Below are 5,162 nucleotides of genomic sequence, written 5' to 3'. Positions count from 1 at the left end.
AACGAACAATGAGGCATAGATGAGTTTGAAGTTCGGTGTTTAAAAACGGAGCAAACGGAAAGAGAAAGCGCGATCTATATTATAGCTCTATAAATGAAGCATTAACAACAATTCGGGACAAATATAATGTAATTGAATAGAAAACTATGTGAATGGCGCGGCAGGATTTTATGTCGGCTGCATTTAAATCCGCGTCTGAAGTTTCCCGCTCTGTTCAGCGTGCAGTATTACGTGTCTGAACAAATAGCACGTGCTGTCAGTGATTTCAACCACTAGAGGCCGCTCTCGCACTGTGTAATGACAGCAGACCCTTCTCAGCCGCTCCAGCAACAGACGCAACCCGGAAAACTATCGGCATGGATTTTTGCCGATAACCGATAGTTCCAGCAAAAAACTATCGGTGCCGATTAATCGGCAAAACCGATACATCGGTCGACCTCTAGTGCTGACTTCACGTACACTTGCGCTATAAACAGACATACTCATGAGTGCTTTTGCTGCACAACAGAACGATAGCAAAGAGCATGCAAACAACATGCACATTCAGAAAATCACATCAGAGACAACACTGTTCAATCAAAAGGAAAAAGCACTTTTTATTACACATCTCTGTCATTTCTTCTACAAATACATGGGAAAGACTTGCATCACTTTAATTTATAAATCGGGATTGATTGCATAACATTTCTGAATGAGGCGCAGACTGAGGCCAAAGCACAGAAACAATAAACCGAAGGTAGCTATTATAGCAACATGGCCTCTGGGTTTGAAATGCAATGCAAAGTCTCCAGGACTCACTGCATGTGATTTGTTGACTTCAAAACTGTGGGAGACTGATGACGCAAAAGGACATCTGACATTTAAACATACATTTTGTTGGTGCAGCCACATTTATTCTGTAGTATTAAATAATACTCAATAAAACAAGTTGATTTGGAGACCACCATTTGAAGCACGTTTCGCCTGACAAAACATGTTACAGCGAACAATGAAAAAAAGAAAGAAAGATAAAGAACAAAGCTAACTTAAGCGCCTTTTAATTTGATGTTAGATCATCTAATTAGCTATCTACCCCTATCAAACCGAATTACAACCGTATTATGCACAACAAGCGTTAGTAATAAACACTGAAATAGCAATATAACATTGTTTACAGTAAATACACCTGTCTGAAGTAAACATGCGCTTTATTCTCACAGCCTCACGGGACAATTTCCCACGACACGACCCAGAGGACATAAAACTGCACAGAACTGATACATTTCGCGACTAAATTTGATATTTAAAATCAAAGCGCTTAAAAATGAAAACATTTGCCTGTACTGAGTGTTATTAACTATCAAATCTATGCGAGATGCGAACAGCCCGCCAACAGAGCACCGACACAATACAATAAATCAGAGCGCTCGTTAAACGGCTATAACTTTAAGGCTTTTGTAGTTTTTTGACAGCTGTCCATCAAAAAGCATTGATATTGAGGGTCATAATGGATGAGCAGGTGCAAGTGAATGAAATGCCTGAAAATGGCGCCGAATGTGAAAAAAAAAAAAAATTGTCAACAGACTCCCGTCCTCGCGAGCATCACACAATACATAATCCAGCAGCAAGATTGCGCTCTTACCTTTCCCTTTAATTCATCAACGAGTAGAAATAATCCACTACAAGATATCCAGAAACCGCGTTCCCTCAGATTTCACACAACAAGCAAACCCATGTACAAAATTATCCAAGCTTTTTTAAAACGGTGTTTAGATTCTAGTAAAAGGGGAGGGGGGGGGGGCTAGCTATGCAATGAGCCAAGCGTATTTGGAAAGTCGGCCAATGGGAGACGAGCAGAGGTAGGAATGAGCCAATCAGACGCGAGATCACTGTGCTTCGGTCCCTGCGCTAAGGCTGTAGCAGCATCGTAACCAAGGAGACTTAGAAACGGGATCAACCGGATTCGTTTTGTAACTGTTTCGTTTAAGATGCTACTTTGTTTCCAGAATAGGTATAGCTGACTGAAAAACAAACAGCTTTTTATCAGCTTCCTAACCCCTAAATAAAATAAAAAGACACAAATTTCAGGGGGAAAGTGTTATCAGACGCAGCTGGATTCATTTCATCATTTCATCTCAGAAAACATCCGATAAAGGTTTCGCTGTTTTTGTGAACTTGTTCTGCTAGTGGAAAAAATGTAATTTTATTTTATTTCATTTTATTTAGTTAAATGTATTATTTTATTTCATTGTATTGTATTTTATTTTATTTTTTTATGTATTTTTTGTGTCCGTTTTACCTTATTACCATTTCTTTTAAAGGAAAAAATAAATAAATTATCGCCACAAATCTCAGATATAAACTGCATAATTCAGGTTCAGTTATGAGGTGTCTCCTGCCATTAATGGACATCTAATGTCTCCATTGGATTGTAGTAAATCTCAGCGTTTTGTCAAACCGCACAATAACTATGACTGGAGGGTTGGGTGTGTTCCATCTGCCCTCAAAATAGGCCATCATCCATCACTACTAGTAAATAATGCATGATGGTGCCGCCCTAGCGACACTGCACAAACAAAAAGTGCATGTGCACTTTTATTTGCGCACATTTATTAGTTCTGGTGTGGAAGTAAATTCTAAGCATTCAGCAAACAGTCTTTAGTGGCATTAATGCTTCCATGAAGAACCTTTAACATCCATGGAATTTTTCGAATAAGTTTTTTAGAATATTAAAATCGTCTTCACACTTAGAAAATATGGTTCTTTTTAGAACGGTTCACTGAAAGGTTCTTTGGGGATCCAAAAACAGGATCACTGAGAAAACCCACTTTTGGAACTTTTATTTTTTATGAGTAAAGAACAGAATATGATAGAATGTTGGATGATAGAAATATTAATGGTTTTAAAACCCGAGAGTCCTCGAGGGACGTCATAAAGCGTTGTCCTTTTTTTTTTTGAAAACATAACTGTATCTTTTATAAGAGGCTGGTTTGATTGATAATTAACAGTATATGGATCTCTGTCTGTCACATTCTCATCTCCTGTGGTTGCCCACATCAGAAGAATTGGCCCTTTCCTTCACTAATTTAAAGGGCAGGTGCTTTGCCATACATCTGCTAAAACAAAATGAGAGCACCGACTAGACAGTCCCAGTCCCCAGAGATGGGCGGGACAGAGGGGAGACAGTCACATCCCACCCCGTCCTTCCAGAACCTTCTGCATCTCCTCCCCACCCCCAGATCTTCTCCATTAACATCTGTGGTAGTGGCACCAGCTGGGCACCAAAGCCCTAATTACTGCTCTGTCAAGCACCACATCATTAGTCAAATACCTCTAACCTGACAGGCCATAGGAGACGTCCTACTGGAGTAGTCATGTCAGACGCGCTCACGCTAATATGGGCCAGAGATCTGGGGGATCGTTAGTGCAGTCAAAAGTCGTCAGCACACTTGCTGTGTTTCAAACGCAACCCATTTCTGAGCATCTTAGGATGTCTAGAGACTTCAGTCAAAGCATTACGTTTACACATAGTGATGAAGATAAACACTATCATCACTGACACGAAAGTACACGCTTGTCCAGTCAGAAGTCGGAATAATACAGATTTTGCTGTTGTTGTTCAAGGAAAGTCTATTATGCTCACCAAGCAGGGCCGTTTCTAGCCAATTTGACGCCATAGGCGAAATCCCTATTGCCTAAATGTAATATCCCTATTGATATTACAGATAATTTATTATCTGTAATATCATTGTGTTGCCACTAGATGCCTGTATAGCCCTATGTAACAATCCCTAGTGGCTAAGACATTGCACATAATTTACACATAAATCACACATAAATTAATTTTATTACATTTTGATTTGGATACTATATACTATACTACTACATATTGTTTAGATATTATCAATGGCTACTTTTTTGTCTTTATCTGTTTTTTTGTTACATTTTTTTGTTGTTGTTTCTTGAAACATTGATTTAAAGTGTCAGTTATTGCATTATTATTTCAGTCAAACCTATTAAAACCCCTTTGTTACCCCAAACTACATATAAAAGCTTTATCAGTGGCATAAAAGTAACCAATGCAGCTACTTAATCATTTGCTACTCGTTAACGTCCCCTTTAAATAACGTGACGCTCTGCCCTCTATGACGCTGCGCTGTTGGAAGTGAATTAATTGATTGAGCATTTCGACACCTCCGTAAGGATGCATTTAACTCGGCAAAGCGGTCTAATAAAGGATGTATTGATCTCGTGAATTAGCTAATTTTACTATACAAATATTTTTTAATTGGATGTTAAAGTTTATATGGGAATATTACATGACACGCTGATCCTTTAACAATGCATTGGCGCAAAAAACGCACACCTTTTGGACAAATCTGCTACAAATATTTGGACAAATGTGCCACAAATACTGCCTAAACAAAATACAGATTTTGTGCACTTTATTTGCTGTACCAATATTTTAAATTGGCCTTTGAACTTAGCTTTATTGCATGGCAAAAAAAAGTGTTACCTTGCCAAAGCACTGACAGAGCCCACTGATCTAATGGCGTTGTTGAGCGCTCCAAATGCAAACAAAAATGCAGCACTCTGATCTAGTGGCATACAGGCATCGTCAGATTGACAGTACTCTAGCCCAATAATGTTGGGGGATCGAGTGGGGGCGGGCGGCAGTCATATTTCAGGGTGACCGTGCCACTCTTTATCACAACCCTGCTAAAAGTGCCAGTACGTGCGCTCATTGGCGCCCCTTCAGCTGGTGGCGCCCTAGGTGACCGCATAGCTCGCCTATGCCTAGAAACGGCCCTGTCACCAAGGCTGCATTTATTTGATCAAAATAAATAAATCAATCAGTCTTCAGTGTCACACGATCCTTCAGAAATCATTCTAATATGCTGATTTGCTGGTCGTTTATTATTGGTGCTCAATTATATTCTAATCTAAATGCTGAAAACAGCTGCTTAATAAATGAATAGAAAATTCAATGAACAACATTTGTTTAAAATAGAAATCTTTTGTAAATATAAATGTCGTTACTGTCAATTTTGATCAATTCAGTCTGTTCTTGTTGAATAAAAGTATTAATTTTTTTTTTTTTTTATGTTTGATGCAGCAGCAACATTGACAACATTGATCTACATTGATAGTAATCAGAAATGTTTCTTGAGCAGCAAATCAGC

The 5,162-nt window shown here is 38.8% G+C and overlaps 1 protein-coding gene across 1 annotated transcript in view; it reads right to left on the bottom strand.

Annotated features, from left to right (window-relative positions):
- Window positions 1-1,753, bottom strand: part of LOC107712593 (protein 4.1-like) — a 32,084-nt gene extending 30,331 nt beyond the window's left edge. Inside the window, exon 1 of the mRNA XM_016517911.1 lies at window positions 1,622-1,753. The gene's annotated coding sequence lies outside the window, so the exon portion shown is untranslated. The remainder of the gene's footprint in view (window positions 1-1,621) is intronic.
- Window positions 1,754-5,162: the final 3,409 nt, after the last annotated feature.

This window comes from Sinocyclocheilus rhinocerous, unplaced genomic scaffold (genome assembly GCF_001515625.1).
Source record: "Sinocyclocheilus rhinocerous isolate Xijiao unplaced genomic scaffold, SAMN03320098_v1.1 scaffold628, whole genome shotgun sequence".
In the NCBI taxonomy this organism is placed as follows: Eukaryota; Metazoa; Chordata; class Actinopteri; order Cypriniformes; family Cyprinidae; genus Sinocyclocheilus; species Sinocyclocheilus rhinocerous.
This window is presented reverse-complemented; position numbering and strand designations above follow the sequence as displayed.